Source organism: Balaenoptera acutorostrata, chromosome 10 (genome assembly GCF_949987535.1).
Source record: "Balaenoptera acutorostrata chromosome 10, mBalAcu1.1, whole genome shotgun sequence".
Lineage (NCBI taxonomy): Eukaryota > Metazoa > Chordata > Mammalia > Artiodactyla > Balaenopteridae > Balaenoptera > Balaenoptera acutorostrata.
Genome location: NC_080073.1, coordinates 9,454,552 through 9,478,878, shown reverse-complemented (window position 1 = coordinate 9,478,878; position 24,327 = coordinate 9,454,552). Strand labels below are relative to the sequence as shown.

The 24,327-nt window shown below is 41.9% G+C and overlaps 1 protein-coding gene across 1 annotated transcript in view; it reads left to right on the top strand.

Moving 5' to 3' along the window:
* The window catches only part of GRM7 (glutamate metabotropic receptor 7), an 818,732-nt gene that overhangs the window by 582,772 nt on the left and 211,633 nt on the right, over window positions 1-24,327 (top strand). The window lies entirely within an intron of this gene.

Sequence of the window (24,327 nt, the reverse complement as noted above, 5' to 3'; positions counted from 1 at the left end):
AGGTTATGTCAAAGTTCACTAGCCAGAGCCCATTAGGAAGTCATCTGTAGTCAAACACAGTTAGGTTTCTTTAACTCGCTGCATGAAAAACAAGCTCCTGCCACCAAAGCTTCTTCAGGATGTAGGAGTTCAGATGGGATTCACTGTAGAGTTTGGGCTGAGTTGGGTGTTTCTAAGAAGGTTTCAGGAAGCAGGGATCAGTTTTGGGTTGGGTCATCTTAGGAAGTAGAGACAATTTGATAACTCAGTGTCTTGGTGATTTTGATCTAGGAGGTGGGACGACAAGAGCTGGGCAAGAATTGTCACTAACAAAAAAACAGTAGACACTTATGTGAACTGGAAAAGGGAGATGTCTAGGTATTTTTGTGGTTGCAGAGCATCCTTGTTTGTGTCTAATTTCACACATGATGGCAGAGTGACCTTGTTTTGTCTTGTTCCACCATCATAATGGAGTGGCCTTGTGTGATTATCATTTACATTCCCCTGAAGTGGTTCTGTTTGGAATATGCCTGCCTAGGTGTTAGCTGACAGCTTTCCAACCCCCTTTTTAAGTTTTGTGGGTTTTTTTCACTTTTTCAATATTTCAGGTTCAACATTCAATAATGTGCTTCTAATAATACTTACAATGCCCTTTTTGAAATTAATGGTTAGTTTAAATGAATATACCCAGTCTTCCCAGGGAGTAAAGACCACACGGGCTGGGGTCCCTCCACCCTGGCTGGACCCCACACACCATGCATCCCCTGCTTTTCCTCCCCTCCCGGGAGGGAACTTAAATAGGCCAGGCCTGAGCCTGCTGGCTGAGGTCCTGGAGCCTGGGAGTGATGGCAGAAGTCAGAGCAGCAGGGGTGCTGCAGGGCCTCTTCTGCTGAGATGTGCTGGACCGTTTACACTTCAAGAAGTTCTACAGCAGGTCCTTTGATGTGGCATCAAGCTTGAGTATGACATTCCCCAGGGATATTGTGGACAGGTATATTGGGTAAGCCTTATAAATCAGGTAGGGCTCGCCAAGGTCCACAAATCTACTTTGAAATAGTAATATATACAAACACGATTTTCTTGTGTCCGGCAGGGCCCTGCATTATTATGTGTTCTCCAGAGAAACAGAACCAGTAAGATAGATAGATAGATAGATAGATAGATAGATAGATAGATAGATAGATAGATTATAAGAAATTGGCTCACAATTCTTATGAAGGCTGAGAAGTCCCAAGATCTGCACTTGGCAAGCTGGAGACCCAGGAGAGTCAGTGGTGTAAGCTCCAGTCTGAGTGTGAAGGCAGCAGAAGACTGATGTCCCAGCTCAAAGATAGGCGGAGAGAAAGAGGATTCTCTCATATTCAGACCTTAATTCTTCTGCTCAGCCCCTCAGATTATCTGAGGCGCACATACATTGGTGAGTAACTGCTTTACTCAGTCACCAATTCAAATGTGTATCTCATCCAGAAACTCCCTCACAGACAGACCCTGTATAACGTATAACCAAATACTGGGGCACCCCTGTGGCCTCATCAAGTTGACACGTACAAAGAACCATCACAGGCTCTATCCCAGAAAAGTCCTTCTAATGTCTCTTCCAAACCTGGAAATTATGCCATTAGCCTTTATTGGTGTACACCTTGGGAGGCACTTTGGAAATGATTGAGATCAGGGCTTTTTGAGAGTAGAATGCAAAATTGATGTCTTGGGGGCAGTAGAGCTTGGGTCGTGATTTTTAGAAGAAAGGATTGTGCATAAAGGGGGGTTGATGAAGCCATGACAGGACGTTTACCTCATTTGTACATTGTCCTGCGTGGTTCTGTTTGTATCTGTCCTGTTCTTTCTCTCTCAAGGTCCACCATCCCAGTGAGCTGACAGGAAGATTATTCTTTGTTTGGTTTGTATTTTAAGCTTTATACGAATTGTATCTTATTAGCCATTCAACAAGTAGGTTTTTTTTGTTTGTTTGTTTAAAAGCACCTGTCATGTGAAAAGCATTGTGGGAGGCAGTATGTACACAGTGGAAATCAAAATAAACATGGTCCCTGTTTGCACATAATTGAACATCTAGGGCAGAGTTACATGGTAAACAAGAGATATGTGTGTGGAAATTCCCAAGTGTGGTAAGAGGCAGGGTGGGAGAAGGAATAATGGAGGTGGAGAGGGGCCTACTGGATGAGGAGCAGATGATGAGGGGAGAATGAGTGATCCACAGAGCAGGTCAGGAGGCGGACACTGCCATGGTATAACTAAGGGAGGGGACGGGGAGGAGAAGTTAGGGCAGTAGGTAAGAGCCAGAGCAGGCAGTCCCTTGTAGGCCATGGTAAATATTTCTAAAATTTTATTCTCAGTGCATTTCAAAGCCACAGAGAAGTATTAAGCAAGGGAGTGACTGGATCAGAATTAGGAATAAAAATTATTTTGTCTGCTGAGAAGGTAATGAATAACAAAGGGCAAGCATGGGAGTGGAAAGACCAATTAAGAGTGCACTGCAGTTGTCGAGCTAAAATAGAATGGCTTAGTGAAGGGGTTCTCAAACTTCAGTGTGCAACAGAACCATCTGGAAGGCTTGTAAAAACACATATTGCTGGGCCCACCCCCAGAGCTTCTGATTCAGAACATCTGGGAGTGGAAGGAGGCCCAAATATTTGCCTTTCTAAGGAGTCCCTGTGTTATGCTGATGGTATTTACTTTGAGAACCACTGGCTTAGAGAGTGTGGTAATAGTGGAGATGTAATGAAATGAGTGGAAACACATATATATGTGTATATATGTATATGTACATCTATAATTACATATATATCTTATAGGAAGAATAACATAATTTAGTGATGGATTCAGTGCTGGGATTAAAGGGAAAATAATACTGGGTTTGAAGGAAAAATAATCAAGAGTGAATCCCACGTTTTATAGCTTGAGGCCATTTGGATGCTATAACAAGAGATTAGAGAGGCTCCTGGGAGTGGGAGGAGAAAAATTGAGAATCCCAATTGAGTATTCCCAAATATATGAAAGCCTAAATGAAATGGATATAAATCTGAAGCTCAGAAAAGAGTTTTGGGTCATAGTTATAAAAAAAAAATGTAAGTTGTTAATCTATAACTGGCCTTGAAATCCATTAGAGAAAGAGAGAGAGAGAAACTGTAATAGCAGAGAACCCAAGGCCCTGAAAAACCTCATAGAAAATGACACAGTTCCAATCCAAGTACTCTAAATAGCACCCAATTTAAAAGATTCTGTTTCATTTGCCTGGAAGGTTGGGCCGACCATAAATACTTTGGACTTTTGTTTTTGTTTATGGAAGCTAGATCAGGAATGTATGCTTGACTTAGCACTAAATAGGAACATTTCTGATTCTACTTCTTCATGCTGTGAGTGGTATGGCGGGAAGAGCAGACAGGACCACAGATCCTCAGCTGAACCCAGTAATTGATGCTCAGGATAGCATGCACCTTAAAGGTACAAATGGCTGAGCCAGGAACAGGGACAATTTTAGACCTGTGAAGGGCTGGGTTAATTCAGAGGGTGGCCACTGTGGTAAGTGGCCTTGGAAAGAGGTTACCATGTTGATGCCTTTTATGGGCTCCTTAAGATACTGTAAAGTCCAATTTGAATCACTAAGAGAAGACTAAAATGGAGGTAAATGCAGTGCTCAGAGGGCACTCCACCCTTCTCACTGGAGGCCCGGGCCATAGCCCATAGCCTTTGCAATGGTTGGGATCCTGTCCCTCCAGCATCACCGTGCTCAAGATATTACTTTTGCTCTAATTATTCTGATTCACTTAAAAGTTCTGTGAGAGTGAATTTGGGGCAAACTTAGTTTTGTAGGTTTGCCTTTTCTTAGTCAACGAAATAAAACAAAGTATGTCAAGTAACAAGTGTACTTCTCATTTACAGACTTGGGGGTACTCTTTCAATCCCCAGTTAGATCATCTCTAGCAAATGGAATTTTCTGGAGGGCTTTCTCTGTGGTCAGTAATTGCAAATGAGTTTCTTAGCTAAGAAGTCAAGGTTTTAGAGTCTTATAATCCCAGGGCTATAGACCAGACTGCTTGCCATTCTGTACCCAATCCTCTGGAATTTAGATGCCTAGGAGTGCACTGTCTGTTACAGAATGCCACCCTGAGCCCTCACTGGCGGAGTAATAGCTGTAGGCCCTGTCTCCTCTCGGGCTAACACATGATCGCATGGTTTGCTACTACAATATTCCTGCACCAACAAGAATTCATCAGAAGGAAATCATTGAGAGCAAAGCCATTCACTCTCCCACTTAACCACCCCTACAGAAAGAACCCTGATTTATTTTCTCAGGTTTGTACAATAGGATGCAGAGATTCCAGAAAACATTTTTCCTGGCAGAGAAGCAGGCAAAGGGAGAATGCAACCCTATCGATTGCTCATTTGCAGGGTGTCAGGAAGGATGGAGCCACTGGAGATGGCTAGGAGAAACGAGGGGCACGTCCCTGCCCTCGGAGTTCCCAGAATAGGATCAGGGCTCTGTAACTGATAAATTGCATTTACAGGATTTAGATAGGTTCTGATTTAAGGCGCTGACTTATATTTGAACTGGAATTTGAAGGATAAGTAGTAGTTCCCAAGATGGAGAAGAGGAAAAAAAATATTTTAAAATGAATAATGCAGTCCTATTTAAAAATTGGGATGGGGACTATTTTGGGGAAAAAGGCAAGAAATGAAAGGTAGATAGTTTAAAAAATTATAAATTTATAATGTGAATAAACTCTACATCTGTTTTGCATATTAGAAACAAAGGTGACTTCTGTCATCTTTCAGTTATTTGCAATTAGTAGGATATTTAGATACACCTAAAATATTCTTTTTTCAGATAACTGACATTCTTTAAAATCCCAAATTGTTGATTAAAGTTAAAAAATAAAAATAAAAAACTACTCTTAATGGGCAGCTTCCTACAGTGAACTGCACACTGTCTTATGTGGAAGGTTGAATAAATATCATTTAACCTTTACTGGCACCTCTGTCATCTGCCCGTATGTAGGCTAGTCCAACTTTGTGATCTTCTGAGGTGTGGGGGGTTTTTAAGTGATTTGTTCCCTGTTGAACTGACTTTCCACCTAGGGACTGAAAACTCCTAAAAGAATCTATGTTTTATTATTGTTTTATGTACCTACTAGAACTAGTATCTGGAACACAGCAGCCATTTGGGCTTGTTGTTGTTGTTAATATAAAAAGACATGTAAAATTAGCATGAACTCTTTTTTTTTTTTTTTTTTTTTTACACTTTATTTATTTATTTATTTTTGGCTGTGTTGGGTCTTCGTTTCTGTGCGAGGGCTTTCTCTAGTTGCGGTAAGTGGGGGCCACTCTTCATCGCGGTGCGCGGGCCTCTCGCTATCGCGGCCTCTCTTGTTGCGGAGCACAGGCTCCAGACGCGCAGGCTCAGTAGTTGTGGCTCACGGGCCCACCTGCTCCGCGGCATGTGGGATCTTCCCAGACCAGGGTTCGAACCCATGTCCCCTGCATTGGCAGGCAGATTCTCAACCACTGCGCCTCCAGGGAAGCCCATGAACTCTTTTTAATGGTAGACATTTTCTACAGAAAACAGCCACAGCACACTTCTTCCCTCTGGGAAGAGCACCCAAGCTTCCTTTCAGCCATGTGGTCTGCCTGGCGTAGTTCCCAAGTCCAGGGGCCACACCTGATTTAGCCTAAGCCAATCACCGTGGCCATAGTGATGATGGGCACTAAACTGTCCAATCAGGATGAACCACTGGAAATCTGCCGGCCAATCCAACACCTCCTATTGGAGGTGGGCGTGGCCCTCAGGAGCCCCAGGGAGCCATTTGGAGACCACAGAGCCAGGAGCTCCAGGGAAAATGAGGCAAAACTTAGGGAAACTAGGTGGAGGTGACATCCTTTGAGCCCTAGGAAACCTTTACTGGAAGCCATTTATAGCCCCTCTGGATTGTTCCCTTATCAATGAATGAAGGCGACTTAAGTGTGATAACTTTTCTATCTACTATCTCATTCACTACAGCAATCCAAAATGAAAAAAAATTTGTTTTTGTTTTAATGTGCCCAAATTGGGGGAAATAAAATGTCAGCCTACCCTCAATAAGCAGAATTTTTTCAGATTTCATTAAACTGAGGTGATAAAAAATTAATTTTAAGAGTTGTGATTTTGTTAAATATTGAATCTTTCACCCCGTTAGAATTTAGGCTTTCACGGGCGTTTAAAGATATATAAAAAAGTATGGTTGACTGCGACAATTACTGTTTAATCCAATTGTCTCTCCCCAAATCAAGACTTACTTACCGTGCCCATAAAACTACTAATCACTCTATTGTTTCATAATTGCAACAGTAAAAATGTTTTAGAAGTCTAATCATGCTCCTAATTTTCAATGTACTGCGTGAGATATGGGGTAATGGATAGCCATAATCAATGTTGACAAAGAGAAAAATGAGTAAGTTGTCAAAATCTAGTACTTCTTTCAGCTTCAGTGTGAAGGCTTCTTTTACGGAATCACCTTATTGTTCATCATAATTAATGGCTCATATCTTATAATTTATAGCTTTGTTATCAGTGATTAGGGCTGCAGGTTTGCAGCTGACCTGATAAAATGGATCTGAGTCTCAGCTCTGCCACTTACTAGCTGTAAAGCAGGATTACAGTAGTACCAATTTCATAAGGTTATTGTTAGAATTAAATGTAGTACTGTATGTAACATACTTAAAACAGTGCCTGGCACATAGTAAATATTCAACAAATGTTAGCTACAACAGCAACAGTAATAATAATTTAATATCCTTAGTTTATCGCCTCATCTATAACTGTTGAAAATGTCAGTTTCTAGCACTCAGCTGTATTTTTTTCTTCTTTATACCCCAGCACCTAGCATAATACTTAGCATGTAAAAATGGCTTGTTTTATATTAAATAGATGAGTAGATAAGCAGACAAACAGTTGAATTATGTTGTAAATTACTTAGGGCTGGGCTTCTCAGTTTTGATTTGTCAGAATTCCCAGTGCTTGTTGCATGAATGGATGTGAAGATGTATCCAGAATTCTACTGCAGTCAGCAATTCCATGTGATTCAGGGATCCATTCAAGACCTTGGTTTACCAGACAAGTTTCTAAAGAATTTTACAAGTGGTCTGAAAGCTGGCTCACACTGCAAGGTAGACTCTTTTGGTCTCTGAATGATAAAGCCAGTCAGGAAAAAAGGAGGAAAAGGGATAAAAGAATTGGTTTTAATTTTGTTCCAGTTGATCTTTAGGTTTAGAAACCTATCTGTGGCTATTTGAGAACACGGAGTGGGATTATTGTTCTTGAGGGATCAAGCAGCGGAGTCAGTGGCTACTTTTGTGTTGGTGAAAGTGAATTAATTCATAATCACACCATTAATACTGGTCCCATCCGCTGCCTGCCTCTCTAGGTTTTAATGCTGTGTTAGAGAAAGGGTCAAAACAACAAAGGATTTAGGATCGTGGGGCTCTGGTTTATAACCATGGTCCTACCCAGTTCCTAGGTCTGTGAACCAAGACAAGGACAGCCTCTCTGACAAGATGGCATTTAACCTGAGACCAGAGTGCCAAACGTTATTTCCGTTTGTCAGAGTCTCTAAATCTGTGATATTTTACACAGGACGTGTACCAATCCGGTAGAGTATGTACTGCTTTCCACTTGTCAGCCAACTTGACACTAGAGATCTCAAACAGAATACAAACAGCAGGTGTGTTTAAAAACTTAATTCCTTGCTCATATTTTAAGAATCAAGAAATTTCATAAGAATAACTATATTTTTGGCTTTTCTTTTGAAAAGTCAGAAGATCAAACAGTAATATGCCTTTGTCCCATGCAGTAACAGCTAATTGGATCTCAGTAGAGGCTTCCCACTTCAGACATGGTGTGTGTTCTCCATGTCACCACAGACCCCACTATCCCCTACTGCCTGACACCCCGCTAACTCCACCCACTCACCTCATTCCGTAGGCCCACAGGCATCTCATTTCATTCACCTCGTCTAGACTTAGAGTAGTTTCTAACTTATCTCCACTAATTTGGTTTCCACGTATGCTTGACTTTTTATTAATGGTCTCTGGGAATTGTTTTCTAAAAATCAACAATAATATACTAATAGTGTTAATGAACCAAAACAGCCATAAATATGTAATAATGTTTTTTTATAAGGGTCAATAAATACAGCCTGCAAAAGAGAACTGCTTTAGTGAAGACAATGCTTTTGTGTGGAGGCATGTATTTGTACATATTCTGAAACAAACTGAAAATGAAAGAAACCAAGATCACCCTTGTGTTGTCAGCATTTCTTCTAGTAACCAATGGTGTATAACTGTGTTCTGTCTATGAACGTCTGGAAGATGAATAGTATTTATAATTATCAATATGGTTTCATAAACATGTGCCTTACAGAAGCCTGAACCCCCATTATTTCTCGTTTGCATTTTAGGCGTTCCAGCAAATCACTTCTTGTTTATTAATATATGACTATGTTCTGTGGGGAAATTGTTGAATTTCATTGCTCACTGTGTTTTGGGCTCAGGCAAAATACATTTGAAGGAAGAAATAATAAGAAGGATGAGTTTAGAGAGCTCAAGTGTTATAACAGGGATTCTCACCTGTCGTTGCCACTCCGAAATTAGAAAAGGAAAGAGATGAGTTTATGTACCCTCTGCCTAACTGTTTGCCCTGGGAAGCCAAAAATCTGAGGATGACCTGATGGTGTTAAAATGGAAATGTAGGAATCAGATTTGAAGTGTTTTCAACCCACCTTGAGATAGTCTTATAAGGTAGGACAGCATCGAAAGCACAAGTTTTGAGTCCTATCCCCTCAGATAAAGCAAATCATTTACTCTCTTTGAACCTCAGTCCCCTTGTGTATTTAAAATCGAGTCAAGTCAAGCAAAACAGCTACTTCACCAGGACCCTTTGAGAATGAATTGCTATACTCTCCCCGAGATAAGTAAGCGTATGAGATTCATGGTCATACTTCTTGTCATATTTCTTGCTGCCGTAAATAATTACCAGAGGGACTTCCCTGGCGGTCCAGTGGTTACGACTTTGCCTTCCAGTGCAAGGGATGCAGGTTTAATCCCTGGTTGGGGAGCTAAGATCCCACATGCCTCGCGGCCAAAAGACCAAAACCATAAAACAGAAGCAATATTGTAACAAATTCAATAAAAACTTGAAAAATGGTCCACATCAAAAAAAAAAAAAGAAATCTTTTAAAAAAAATAATAATTACTAGAAACGTGGTTGTATAAAACACCACAAATTTCTTATCTTGTGGTTCTGTGGGTCACAGGTCCAATAGGGATCCCACTGGGCTAAAATCAAGGTACCAACAGGGTTGTTTCTTTCTGGAGCCTCTGGGGGAGAATGTGTTTCCTGCTACGTCCTTGGCATTATTTAGTTCCTTGTGGTTGTGGGACTGAGGTCTCTGTTTCTCTGCTGCCAGCTTCTCCAGGCCACCTTGATGCATTGGCTGCCGTTCATTCCTCGAGTCCCTCTCATGCTTCCAAGGCCTCCTGTCTCCTCTATTGCATTTGCATCTCTCACTGAGTCTTCTGCCTTCCTCCTGTGCTCTGAAGGGCCAGTGGGATTACATGGGGCTCACCCAGATAATCCAGAATAATCTGCTTATTTTAAGGTCTGTAACCTTATTCCATCTGCAAAGTCTCTTTCGCCATGTATTGTAACATAATGGCAGGTCAAGAAATTAAGATGTGGAAATCTTTGTTGGGGGGAGGGGTTAGAGGGGGCAGATTTTTTAAAAATTATTTATTTATTTATATTTATTTTTGGCTGTGTTGGGTCTTCGTTTCTGTGCGAGGGCTCTCTCCAGTTGTGGCAAGCAGGGGCCACTCTTCATCGCAGTGCGCGGGCCTCTCACCATCGTGGCCTCTTTTGTTGCGGAGCACAGGCTCCAGACGCGCAGGCTCAGTAGTTGTGGCTCACGGGCCCAGCTGCTCCGCGGCACGTGGGATCCTCCCAGACCAGGGCTTGAACCCGTGTCCCCTGCATTAGCAGGCAGATTCTCAACCACTGCGCCATCAGGGAAGCCCCCCAGATTATTTTGTCTAACCACAGTTCTGTACTACATAACTTTGCTTTTCGATGAAGTCTATAAAATCCATATTACTTTCTCAACATTCTTTTTAAAATTTTTTCTTTTTAATTTTTAAAAATTTTAATACCCCTCTATCAGTGTCATATTTTAGTTAAATATTTTTTGTACAGTTTTGAGAGGTCACTTTCCATTTACAGTTATTGCAAAATATTGCCCATATTCCCCATGTTGTAAAATGCATCCTTGAGTCTATCTTAGAGAGTTAACGTTATTTGTGTAAACAGATAAGAATTGTATGCAGTTTTCTTAAGCATCTTTAATATCTAATTGAGCTAATCTGTTTGATAAATGTTCTAATCACATACCTGGAAAAGTCTGGGAAAGAACCCTGAATTAAGAGCCCTAAATTCATGATAAGCAGACAGAATCCCTCTCAAGTGAGGGGTTGGGATTGAAGATTAACAGAAGAGGAAGTGATGCCAATACCATAGGAGGCTTAGCTAATCTACAAGGCAGAGTTCTGTTGACCTCCAACGTTTTCCTCGCTTAGCCTCCACAATCCTGAGCATTTTGCTGTCATTGCATTATTTCTCTTTAAATGACAAAGCAGAAATTCAGAGACAGAGAATAGATTGGCAGTTCCTGAAACAGTTAAACATAAAGTTGCCATATGAACTAGAAATTCCACTCTTAGGTGTATACCCAGTTCTGACATTCTCTGGTCTATATAAAAGGTCATAGAGCAGTAGAACATCATAGCAAATAGCTTGGAAGTTGGAAGTTGTTGACTGTCAACTCCCTGACATGGCTACCAAAATTGCCTGTTGATATTGCAAAGTCACATTTGTAGTTTACTGCAGTAAGGGGGCTACCATCTTGAAAGAGTCTTGGTAGAGTCTCAGGAGAGGGAGGTCAAGGGCAAATATTTTTACAATTTGGCTGTCTGGAGTAAGGGACTTTTTTCGATGGGGGAGATTTGATCTGAATTGGGCAAAGTCTGTGATAGTATAGTTTTGAATCAGTGGATCCAGCAAGGAGGGTTTTGAAGCAAGTCTTTTTGCGAAACTCTTGTTTGATGAGAGGATGTATCCCAGTTGAGTGATTATTGGTCCTGAAAATGAGCTATTTACCCTGATGGAAATGTTTTCTTTTTTTTTTTTTTTTTTGATAATGGGGTGATACATTGTTCAAATGGATGGATTTTCAGGAAGTTCCTAAAACAAACCTTGAAAAATATTTGTAACTTTTATCTTCCTGGGTAAGAATTTCTTTGGATTGTAGAATCACATTAGTACAGACAGTTTTACTTTCCTTGATCCTATTAAGCTGGATGGTTGCAGGCAAGCTGTTGTGAGCAGGTAGTCAGAGTTAGAAATCTTTAGTCTCTGATAAACCGGCTGCGTGCAGAGCCATCCTCAATGGAGTTCTGGGACACATAGTGACAGGCTACTTGGTGGCATCACTTTTACCCACATTCAGGGTTCATTCTTGGTCAAATGTCGTAGGCCAAGGTGAAAAGTCAAACTTAACTCCCTTTTCTACTATCCTCTAACCTTTAGAACCAAAATAGCACAACCACCGAGCATATGTCATCCTAAACTACTCCAATTACTTAAGCAAGTCAGCCCTATAATTGATGCTATCACACTGTTTAAATTACAGTGTCTGTCCTAAGTAGGGGCTTAATCCAGAAAAGTTCATTTTTCTGGTTACTGAACCTGGAAGACCCCACACCCAGTTTTCTCAGGTGAGCACTGCCATTCCTAGGGATGTTTTGCTCATGCCATCTTTCACTTTCTCGTATTTGATATAACATCCTGTCTACAGATAGCTTCGCCAAGAAATCTGCACTTGAGAGTAGTAAACTCCCCTCCAAAATAAATCTGAATGGGCAATGTCCCTGTCCAGCCCTCAGTAGGACAAATTCATGAATGTGTTTCCCATGCCTGGGAACAGGTTCTGGCCGGTCTTTACACAGCTGCACAGCTGATTTCCCATTGTTAAGAATAAAAGTGGCTTCAATGAGTTTCTGACCCCAAAACTTACCCTCTCTCATTTGATTGATTATGGAGCCCGAGGAGAAATCTCTGTCCTTCTCGGAAAATGGGGTGAGGGGAGCCTAGGAGGAGTGGTCTTGCAGCTACACTCTTTGTCTCAGGTCTTGGAATTGTCTCGCCCGCCATTCAGACAAGCTCTCTGGCCAACAGGTGTTCATTCCTTACAACCTCCTGAACAAACACTCATCGATTCAGATGTAGGGGGCGTTTTCAATCCCCTGCTTAACAGTCATCCCAACTATGACAGTGAGGAAGAAGTAACAAGCAGAGAACAAGGAAGACAGAAAAGATGCAGTGGGAAAATATCAAGAAGGCGAAACTTCTCATAAATAACAAAGGCGTTCTTGATTTATCGTGCAGCCATGTTGCAACAGAGCCTTCACAATGACTGAATAGGACACGAGGGTCTTTATCTTAGCAGGGAACATGATGCCTGCCATTTGAAATCACACTCTGGAAGTGAGCTTTAGCACATTGATGGATATGCATTGGGAAGGTAAGTGGCTGTTTGAAATTGCCCTGAAATCATTTATGCTTCAATAAGAAGCTCACATGGAAGTTGGTAAATAGTCAGTTACATGATTTGTGCGTTTATTTCCTGATAGTTTTTTTTTTTTTCCATTAAAAGTATAGATCACGGGCTTCCCTGGTGGTGCAGTGGTTAAGAATCCGCCTGCCAGTGCAGGAGACATGGGTTCAAGCCCTGTGCCGGGAAGATCCCACGTGCCGTGGAGCAGCTAAGCCCACGCGCCACAACTACTGAGCCTGCGCGCCTAAAGCCCGTGCTCCACAACAAGAGAAGCCACCGCAATGAGAAGCCCGCGCACTGCAAACAAGGGTAGCCCCCGCTCTCTGCAACTAGAGAAAGCCTGCGCCCAGCAACGAAGACCCAATGCAGCCAAAAATAAATAAATTAATTAATTTTAAAAAATAGTATAGATCACCTTGGCTGTAAATGCCAGTTTACAGGATTCAATCAAGAGTGCCAGATTAGAATGTCAGGAGTCTGGCAAGAAGGGGTGGAACCAATAGCTCTTCTCTCATCACTGTTATTGTTATGCAAATGAGTATCATCCCACTTGAGGTGACTGCACAAGACTAACTGATCTGCTTTGTAGTCCTTAGCTTGCAAGATTGTAGCAAAACTATTGAAGATTTCCTGGATGCCTTGCAAATTTCACCGCCAAGCATCTTATTAGGAACAGCCAGTATTGTGAGCATTTTGATAATAGAGTATTCAAGATTTAGGGAGTGCCTTCTTTTATGGGTCTCTATATTTAAATTTATTTTTACAGACAAGTGAAGCTAAAATGGCTGAGAGGATTGTTTGTAAACACAAATTACCAGTGATTCTTCTGTGTGATCTTTCCAGAGTCACATCTGCTTTCTCCGCCTTAATTTTCCTTTCTAAAAAATGGAGAGGAAGTAGTAGGGCAATATTAACAGGTATCTGCTGACATAGGTCATCTACGAAGAGGCACTGTGACACACTGTTAAAAAGCATGGGCTATGGAAGCAGGCTGCCTGCTTTTATATCCCAAGCTCCACCACTTCCTAGCGCTACCACTAAACTTGCTACACCTCACCTAATTTGCCTCACTTGCCCTATCTGTAAAATGGGACCCATAGGGGTACCTCTCCCATAGGACTGTTGTGAGAATTAAGTACATGAAAAAGTGCTTAGGATAGTGGCTGGTACAACAATATTTGCCAGTACTGCTATTATTTTTGTTAGTGCTTTTCTTAGAACCTGAAATGCCCTGTTATTTGTTGGTGCCAAACATCCCCACCCCTTTCCCCTTCCTCCAGGAGCAGGGTGGGCCTTCCTCCCCCCTTCTGCCTTCTCCCCCGGGGGCCTTTGTCCCACCCCTCACCCTGTGCTCCTGTCACACAGACCGCCCTGAAGTGTCTTGAATCTGCCCCATGCTTTCTGTCCTTTCTGTATCTGGTCACATCACTTGACATGCCATAATCCACCGCTGAACTGAACACTGGCCCTGGCGGAGGACATTCCAGCTTCCTTGGGAAGACCTGCATCAAGCATTTTCTTTTCCTTTTCCTCTCGAGTGGGACCACCCCTCTCCTATGGCAGCCTTGTTCCTTTAACCACCTCCATGAAGTTCTCAGAGGCACTGGATCCTCCAGGGCCCAGCAAGTGTTAGGCACCAAACTGATGCTTACAAATGAAATTGCACAGTAGTAAAATATTCCAACCTTGGATCTCTTCTCTGGAACCAACTTTAGTAGAGAGAGCTGTGTAGCTGCAGTTTAGAGAGAAGGGTTATTATTGGAATGGGCAGAAGCACCTTGGTAAAGTTCATTTATAAAATGCATTCCACAGAGTAAGATGCCCAACTTCCCAAAACAGTGCATCCCCCAGAGACTCAGAGCCTAACCTCACCCAGAGAGAGGGCTAAGAGGGGACAGAAAGTCTTCTGCAGACAGAGACTAAGGAAGCCTTAACCACCCTTCTTAACTCTGGTGTGTGCTTCAGACATCTTACCTTTTTAACTCCCAGATGCCAGCTGGCTTTCAGAATGAATCAGTGGAGACCGATTACTCTCCAAAATGGTTATTTTCAGAAGGTACCCCATGTATGTGGCCCGAGGTAACAGATTTAGCTGTGTTAGGTAACTTGTTTAAGAATGAACCCTCCACAGGGGCCATAGCTTTGGGGCTGCTGTTAGCCTGCCTCTCTTTTTGAATGTTTCTTTCTGAGTTGTGTGTCTTTATTATTTCTGTTTCCTTCCTCTTCACTGTGATCAACACTAAGAAAAATCATCCTAGGTTCCTTTCTAAAAGATGCCTTTTGAAATTTAATTTGAATGTTTTTGGATCCCCTTGTTGCAGCCATTTCTCATGGGATTGCTAACTTCCCTTCCTTCCTGTAAAGCCCGTATCTTCCAGTTAAAAAGTAAAATCACATACAAATCTATTCAGGAGACTTTGGTACATATCAGTTTCTCAGCTAGAGCATGGTATAAAAGGGGCTCTGATGTCCAGCTATTACCTTCCGAAGGAGGTCTTAGTCTTTAATCAGGAGTCTTTGTTCCTTTCCCCCCAGAAGAGCAAGAACAAGTTCAAAGTGTCAGAAAAGGTGACTTCATTAATGTGAAAAATACAGCTGTCCAACTTTAAACATGAACTTGGCTGTCCTTGTTTTTCTGTTGTGCTGGTACTTCCCTTGTAGTCATTTTCCTTTGCTCAGATCACCGAACCTCACACTGAGAGTGCTTTTCAGTAACCGTGAATTTGCAGGCTTTTGGTTTTTCAGGCCAACTGGTGGGAAATCTGGGGCATTACTGACCTGTTGAAACACCATATGTTTCTGCCTTCTTAGGTGGAAGTCTTCACAGCTAAGCGCTGGGCTCTGTTTCATCAGCTGTCATGCTTTGGGGAAGGTTCTGACTGGGTAATTGCTCATGGCATTAAAAATTTATCTTGGCCAATGTATCACGTAGACATTTATTTTTTAGCTGTGGGATGAATGGGATATTGAAAAGGAAGGGGAGAGGAAGAACCATGGGATTTAATCAGTAAATATCTTTGCTTGTGCTTCTCCTTTTGCCAAGAACATTCATTGCAAATATTTAGTAACGAGTAAAGTCTGGGGACCAACCAGTCAGAGTCACCAGCCGTTGTTGGACCAGAGTCCTGGAAGCCTTCTGCTGTGTTAACCCATAAGTTGTTGTATCATGGGCAGACCCAGGGTGTCCCGGGGGACGGGTGGGGATGCAGAGCAGTGGGGAGCCCTGGAGGGAGGGGCGCAGTCCTAGTCACCAACTTGCGTGAGGGGATTTTAGTAAATATTTTAACAGCTCGCAAGGTCATTCCTGTGTATATGGCTGCTTTTCAGTCCTGTCTCCGCCCGCCTCCCCCAGGCACGCTGCTGCCTGTATGTCTTTGCAGGAGCAGATCCAATGTCACTCTCTCTGCACAATCTTCCCTAATTCCCAACTGATTCTACTTAATGTCCCCAGAGTACTGTAACCGTGACTTTATGATATTAAAGTCATATTCTAAGGAACAGAGGACAGTTACGTCATGGAGGAGAAGAGAGCATGGCCTCTGGCATGCAGTTAACCTCTCTGGGCCTCAGCGGCCCACCTGTAAAGTGGGGACAGCAGTACTGTCCTAGTCTCCATTTCCCCAAAGGCAGATAGTGAGACAAGGGTTTGGATGCAAGCACTAGGGAGATGATCGAAGCAAACACGTTAAGAGGGTAGGTGAGGAAGGCAATGAAAGGGAAGGGGGGCAGGACAGAGTGTGTTTACAGACAGGTTATCACTGTGGGTGCCTGAGCTAAATCTCACTTGAGACTCCGAGAGGGTGTCTAGGACATTCTTAGAATCGTGGCAAGGAAGCCGGGGGACTTATCCATAGCACCCATGACTCACAGGTTGAGGGATGCTCCATGGACACTGTCTCCCCAGCATTTCCACCTACCAGTGGCCAGAAAACACCGTCAGGCAGGATGACAAAGAATGTCACGTCCAGCTTGTTGGAGGAGTAATTGACGTGTATTGGGCCTCTCCACAAGGGGACCACTGAAGTGGGCCAAGGAGGCACGAGTGGATAACGGACAACACCTCCGTAATTACCTCCTTCACAGAGTTTCTGTGATAATCCCTGCAAAGAAGCTGGCTCCATGTCTACCACGTAGGACCTTCTCAAGAGATCTTTGATCAACAATAGCTAGTCATCGGTAACATTCTGATGACCTGCTGTATGCCAGTCACTATGCTATGTGCTAACTTGTTTAACTGTCACGGGTAACTTATTAGATAGGTACTACTTTTATTTCCATTTTACAGATGAGGAACCCAAGGTCTCCAACAACATTGTTGGTCAAGGTTATGCAGGTAATTAGTGGAGGTGGTAAATACACCCAGGCATTCTGGTTTCATAGTCTGCACTCATAACCACTGTTGCATACTGCCTGTCTATGAGTAAAAAGGAAAACAAAAATTGGCTGAAAAGATCTTTAGATTCGCCTAAATGTTACCTAACTCTATCCCTTATCCTTATTTTGCTGCTCAGGAAATGTATACGACCCCAGGAGCAGACCTCTGGGATAAAGGACTGGGTTCTTAGTTTGGACCCAGCCCCTTCGTTTGCAGTACACAGTGGCTACTGGGCTTGTGAGACACAGATGCCATCATTAGTCAAGAGCGTTTACTGAAGGTCTCCCGTGTGCAGAGCTTGGTTGTCAGGGCTGTTGGGAGTCACAGAGGAAGTGGGGGAGACAGTGTCATCCATCACAGAGGCTGACTGGGTAGCACAGATGCCCAGAATTACCTACCTAAGTGGCAGAAATGAAAACCAAGTATGCAAAACTCAGCCAGACCCCTCAAGGTAGCAGAATTGGGTTGTTCTCCTGCCCCTGCAATGTGTTTCCTAGGTTCCAGCTGGTGAAAATGCACACTTCGAGCAACATAATAGAAGAAGAAGTCACAAGGAGTGGTGTATGGAAAACGGAAGGACCAACCTCCCCGCTAATAGCAGAGAAAGTGGGTTATATATGAACAAGCCTCAAAGGAATTGGAATTACATTGGCCTTTGGGTTTAGAGCTGTGTTAATAATGACTTCACAACTCTGAACTTCGAAGTATGAAATTGGCCCCGTAATAGTCAACTCACCAGTGTGTTGCAAGGTTAACTAAAGAGCTACCTAGCAAAATGATGGTCAGTAAGGGTTATTTTTCTTCCCTTGCTTGCGCTCCGGGAGTAGGGATTCATTGTGCGTATTATAGACTTAACTGTTAGTTGGGGATAGGAGATGTTAAATGTAGAGCTTAGTGTTTCAATCTTTGCCCTACGTTCACATCACCCCGAATGCTGCTGGGGCTGAATGAATGGGATGAAAGTTGAACTGGAGATTACAGAAGGCCGCCCCCCACCTCCGAAATTCTGATTCACTGGGAACAACATTATTCTGTGCTAGAGGTAATTCTGAGGTAGATGAGCTGTGGACCACACTTTGAGAAGCACTGGCTCATAACCCTTATTTATCAAAGGGCTCCAAGACTGAGCTGCATATAATTAATACAATAGTCAAATAAGTGCTTACCTATGGAAATTTAAAAGCACATTGTTAGAAGGCGACACATTTTAAAATGGGAGTATTTATATTAGAGTCCAGAATGGTTACGGAAATGGGAGCTGTGCAAACGTGTGTGAGTGAGTGGGTGGGCTTGAGTGAGGGCATTGGGCTACATGCTGGGATGCATCCATGTTTATACTTCTCAAAGCAATTTCAAAGTCATCCTTTGATTTGATGCGTATGATAGGCAGCTAGTAAGATGGACGCGGATTTGAATCCTAGATTTGTCAAATAATGGCTACAAGGCCTTGAGCAACTTCTATGGCCTCTCTGGACCTCAGATTCCTCGGTTGAGAAAGGGAGAATAATAACCAGCTAGCAGGGTTGTTTGAAGGATTAAAAATAATTGTTATCACTGTGACTGAGCCCTCAAAATGATTTGGTATCGGGAAGCTGTGTCAGGGAGAGAAAAGGAGTCATATCTATTAACGTGGCTATTGGCCACACAAGCTGCCTACGCAAGGCTCTTAGAGAATTTGGAGGAAAGATTCTCAGTGTAACCGGGCCGAGCGTCTGCTGCAGCTGTGCAGACCGCCCTGCTGTGAGCTGCAGAAAGCACTGAGGGTGTGAATGCACGTCAGAGGTCAAAGCATTTTGCTAATTAGAAATTAGTATTTCGCACCATGGCAGTCCTGTGAACCCGGTGAGTTTAAGTGTGTCTCAGTCCCATAGATGCTGCTCTTGACAAAGAATCTGTCACTTGATTGCTCCCAAGTAAAGGTATTTGCCACCTTATTTAACTGCAGATGGGTGGAGAAATTGATATGCAGGTGACCAGCTCCCATGATGGTTGGTACCAGCAATCTGACTCGACCTGGGGGAACTGGGAAAGGTCATTGACTGTCTATATGTGAGTTAGGTCCTGAAGGAAGACAGTACCAAGAGGGACCAGCATGTCCTTAGTCAGACAGTCGTGAAGCGCCCCCTGATTTGGGAGAAAGCCAGTGATCAGAGAGGCTGGGGGATTTCAAGGAGACTATGCCATGTATAGGCCAACAATACAGTCCAACTGTAAAGACCCTCTAGACTAAATTAGGGTGACTGGATTATTTTCTGGTAGAAAGCTCATGTAGGGGTAGAGGTTTTTGTAGAAGATGTTTAAGTGGGAAAAGTGGCAGAATGAGCAGCCTTTACTAGTGAGAGGTTAACCAGCAAGCTCTCAGAAGTGCTCTGGGAAAAGGTTAAGGTTGTGGTTCCTCTGATTCTGAGGATTCATGTGCTCTGCTGTGTCTTAGGATGATTTTTTAAATATGCGTCTTTAAGCAAATTATGCATTCCTTGGGGAGAAAAGGGGAAGAACTAACATTTATTGTATGCATACTGTGTGTCAGCCTTCCCATTGAAAATTTACTTAAATCATCTCATTCAGTGTTCCCAACAAAGTTAAAGATATGTATTTCTTGAATTCCCATTTCTTAAATAAGGAAATGAGCAATAAGAAAATTAATGGTATGTCTTAAGATTCATTCATGACAATGAATCAGTATTCATTGATTCATCCATTCACCCAATATATATATGCATTGAATGTCTACTGTGTTTCAAGCAGGATTCTAAATACTGAGGGTTCAACCTTGAACAGGAGGGAGTAGATTTCTGCTCATTGGGAACGCAGCCTTCAAGTGCAGGAGACAGCAGTAAAGCAGCAAATAAACAAAGAGCTACCATAGGTGCTGTATGGAAAGTAAAATAGGATGATCTGATAACGAGGGATATTTTGGATTGGAAGGCAAATCTCTCTGAGGAGGTGACAGCTGAGTTGGCACAGGGGTGAAAAGGAGCCAGGCATACTGATCTGGGGACAGAACGGACTTGATAGAAGGAACGGAAAGCAACAGAGAGCGCTCTTAAGGAGAGGGGACCCTGCTGTGTCCTCAGAGCTGGAATGAGCCACTGGGATAGTGGAAGGTGAACAGGAGACAGAGGGACAGGTGACAAGGTCAGTGGTCTGCCAGTGAATCTTGGGCCCTGGGAGGAAGAGTTTGTACTTCCTTCAAAGTACAGTGGGAAGTCATTTAAGGTTTTTAAGTAGGGAAGTGATGTGATCTGGTTTCTCTCGGTGGTTTGGGGACTGAGGCTGAGTTATAGGTGACAAGAGCAGTAGGAAAGCCAGTTAGGCCATTTGGTTTTATTATTCCAGGTAAGAGGATGGTTTATAAAGACTTTATACTAGAAATCCCAAAGAGTAGAAATATGTTCTAGCATTCTCAATTTCTCCTCTCTCTTTCTCTTTCTCTTTCTCTATATATGTAGGTAGATAGATAAAGATCTATCAGTATATGCTTATGGCTATATATATATATATATATATATATATATATATATATATTTGTATATATATTTGTATATGTGTATATATATAATATATAAATTATATATGGACTACCATACTGTTATTTAGGAATATTATAAAGCACACAAAATAGATGTTAAGAATCTGCTAAAGAGGAAAGAAACATTTTAAATAATTTATTGTGTTAAAAGTAGAAAATTGCTCTTACTAAAATCTTACTATTGAAAGCACTATTAATATTTTAGCAGGAGTAGTAAAATTGAAATGCTTCATTCTTTTTTTTAAAAAAACAAATATTTGGTTTAACACCTTCTGATACAAAGATTCAAAGATCCGGCTCTAAAATCAGTTTATTTCCAGAATTGTTTTTGAATAGTGAATAGTTTCCTTATTAGCGAGCACTTCATAAAGAAACAATATGTAAATGTAAAATAAAGACTTATGCTAAGGTGTGTTATTAACAGCAGTGGAGCAAATCTTTATTGTCTTCCTGATACGTTTATTTTTTTTGATGGGCTTTGTCAAATCTAATTGGATCAGAATATTTTATACACTTAAATGGAACTGCAGAAGGAATAAAAAAGTGACAGTTCTGTCATTTTCTTAATATTCACTTGTGCCGGTGGTAATATTATTTTTTCCAACCCAAGGCTCCATTTAGGTCTGTTTTTCCATACTGTGAGGATTACTTTACATTGGATAATATCAGTATACTAAGTGGAAGATGTGGCAGTCCCCATAGTATGTGAAACTTCGTCTCCTCCAGTGCCCAGAGCTGGAAGAATCATAGGATAGGGATTACATACTCCAAGCCCCTGAAGATGAGGCTGAAGATGAATTCTGAAGATGAATAAAGGGAGGCCCAGACAGGGGCCTTGGCTTGGTATATCCTCCACGCATTACTTCATTTAGTTATGTGCCAGGCACTGTCCTTAGAACTGGGGTGCAATAGGAACAAAGCAGAAAAGAAATAGTCCCACTTTTAGTATGCTTGTACAGTTTCCTTATAACTTGACTTCACTGATTTCTAATGTTGAGAAATTTAGGATTGGATTAGATAGTGCCTTCTAATCTCTTGTGGCAGGGCCTGTAACATGACTGAGTGGTCCTCACCTCCTGGATTCACGCTCTTGAGCACTCCCTTCCCCGTTTGTGTCAGCCAAAACTAGTGACTCATTTCTAACAGATAAAATAGACAAAGGCGCTGATGTTCATTTCTGAGATAAGGTTACATAACAACGCTGGCATCTGCCTTGGGTGTTCTGTCTCACTGTCTCTCCCTTGCTTGCTCTGAGGGAAGTTAGCTGCTAGGTTGTGAGTTATACTGTGAAGAGACACATGTGGCAAAGGATCTGAGGCCTCCCGCTGACAGCCAGGAAAGAACTGAGGCCCTCATTTCAACAGCCATGGAAATTGTGCCCTGCCAACAACCATATAATGAGCTTGGAAGACCATCCCCCATTTGAGACGGAAGGCGAGACTTTCCCAGTTGCCATCCTGGCTGTAGCAGTTGATGTAAGAGACCCTGAGCCAGAGGACCCAATTATGCTGTGTCCAGATTTCTAACCCACAGAATATGTGACAAATAAATGTTTGTTGCATTAAGTCAGTAAGTATTGGGGTGATTTGTTACACAGCAGTAGGTATAATTAATACCCCTCCTTTTCCTTAGGTTCAATTTTTTTTTTAATGCACACACTCTCAGGAGAATTAGGATTTATTGAAATGTTCCTTAATGAGTTTCTAAACTCACCTACCGAGAATGCCCTGGGCACATGGATTAGATTCACCTAGTTGGGGAAGTTTGCAGTATAGCAGGATGAGGGAGCTTAGCTCTAACATCACCAGTCCTTAAGTTTCTGGGAGATCTGTTCAGAATGTATAGGTCATTTCATATCACTTGTCTCTTGGTACAACACCAAAAGAACTTTCAGTGCCACTGTACATAGGAAGTTAATGGCACAGATTATTAACCCATACTCACAGACTGTCCACATGCAAGAGTGAAGCTGAAAATCGGAAGTACTTAAATATTTGTTTTCCTCCAGCAACACACAAGTAGCTGATGGTATATAGAAGCTCTGACTTGAGGTGCCTTTAACATATTGACATAAGTAAATGTATAAGTAAGTGTATATATATATATAAGCAGATATGGTATATGTGATCAAATCCTCCAGAAATAGGCTCAGAATCTCATAGAAGTTGAGCATATGCTTTGAAGTTTTAGAAAGAGTCCAAGGACTAGGCAAGAATGTGGATCTTAACTGTTGCTTCTTGAACTGACTCTAATCTAAGAATATGTTTCACTCTGCTCTAAGGAAATACAAGTAAAGTACAAGATTTTCATAAATTTTAACGTATCTGGTTAACTTTATTTGGCGATTTTTTTTTCCTGTTTTATTTGTATTTAAGTTTTCTTGTTTCTTAAGGGATTATGATGGTGGTGGCAGTGATGATGATAAAACATAGATTATTTTGTTTGTTTTTATGTTCCTGGAAAAATAAAAAGTTAGTTGTCTTATTTCAGACTCCTCTCCCCACTGTTTGTTGTTCCACATTCTGGAAACCACGGATCTAGAAGGGCCTTTATTTTTTATTCTAGAAGAAGGCACTAATAGTGGACAAATGGAGCTAGAGTCTATACCAAAGAACACTCCTCACGTAGACGGAAACAGAGGGGCACTATCACCAGTACCTACAATAGCTAACAACTAGTAATAGTTGTCAACCTATAACAGTTGCTCACTTCGTGCAGGTGTCGGTTCAAGTACTTCAGCTGTTTAACATTTAATAACACTTAGCAACAACCCTATGAAGTAGGTACTAACACCATCCTCACAGTGTTAAAGTGTCTCCACATCTGTGGAGACACATATTTTTGGAGACTTATTTGACTGTGGTACATAGTAAGAAATATATTTCACATCACAACTCAGACACATACACACACTCATACTACCACACAAACACACCCAAAGAAGATTATTTTCTAATTCAGAAAGATGCAGGTGCCCCAATGTTCATAGCAGCATGTTTACAATAGCCAGGATATGGAAGCAACCTAAATGCCCATCACCAGAGGAATGGATAAAGAAGATGTGGTACATATATACAATGGAATATTAGTCAGCCTTAAAAAAGAATGAAATAATGCCATTTGCAGCAACATGGATGGACCTGAAGATTATCATATTCAGTGAAGACTGCAACAAAATATGTAAACAAGGACCTTGGTAATCTGGAAGAAAACAAAAAGTTAGAAGAAAACAATCATGAGAAGCCTAAGAGAGAAACTGTTCCATTTGCTGTCCAGAGGAAAATAAAACAAAAAACTATATAGACCAATTGAAGCATGAATGTGGATTATATTTAAGACATATACAAAGACAGTGACAGCAATTCATGGTTCAAGTATTAAGCAGTTTGTTCTATCAAGCTGTCACAGGATTTTAGAGAATTATCTCAAGTAAAACAATGAAATGAGGGGCTTCCCTGGTGGCACAGTGGTTGAGAATCTGCCTGCCAGTGCAGAGGACACAGGGTCAAGCTCTGGTCTGGGAAGATCCCACATGCCGCAGAGCAACTGGGCCCGTGAGCCACAACTACTGAGCCTGCGCGTCTGGAGCCTGTGCTCTGCAACAAGAGAGGCCGTGACAGTGAGAGGCCCGCGCACCGCAATGAAGAGTGGCCCCCGCTTGCCGCAACTGGAGAAAGCCCTTGCACAGAAACGGAGACCCAACACAGCCAAAAATAAAATAAATAAATAAATAAAAGTGTAAAATTTATTTAAAAAAAAAACAAACAATGAAATGAAATTACAAATAA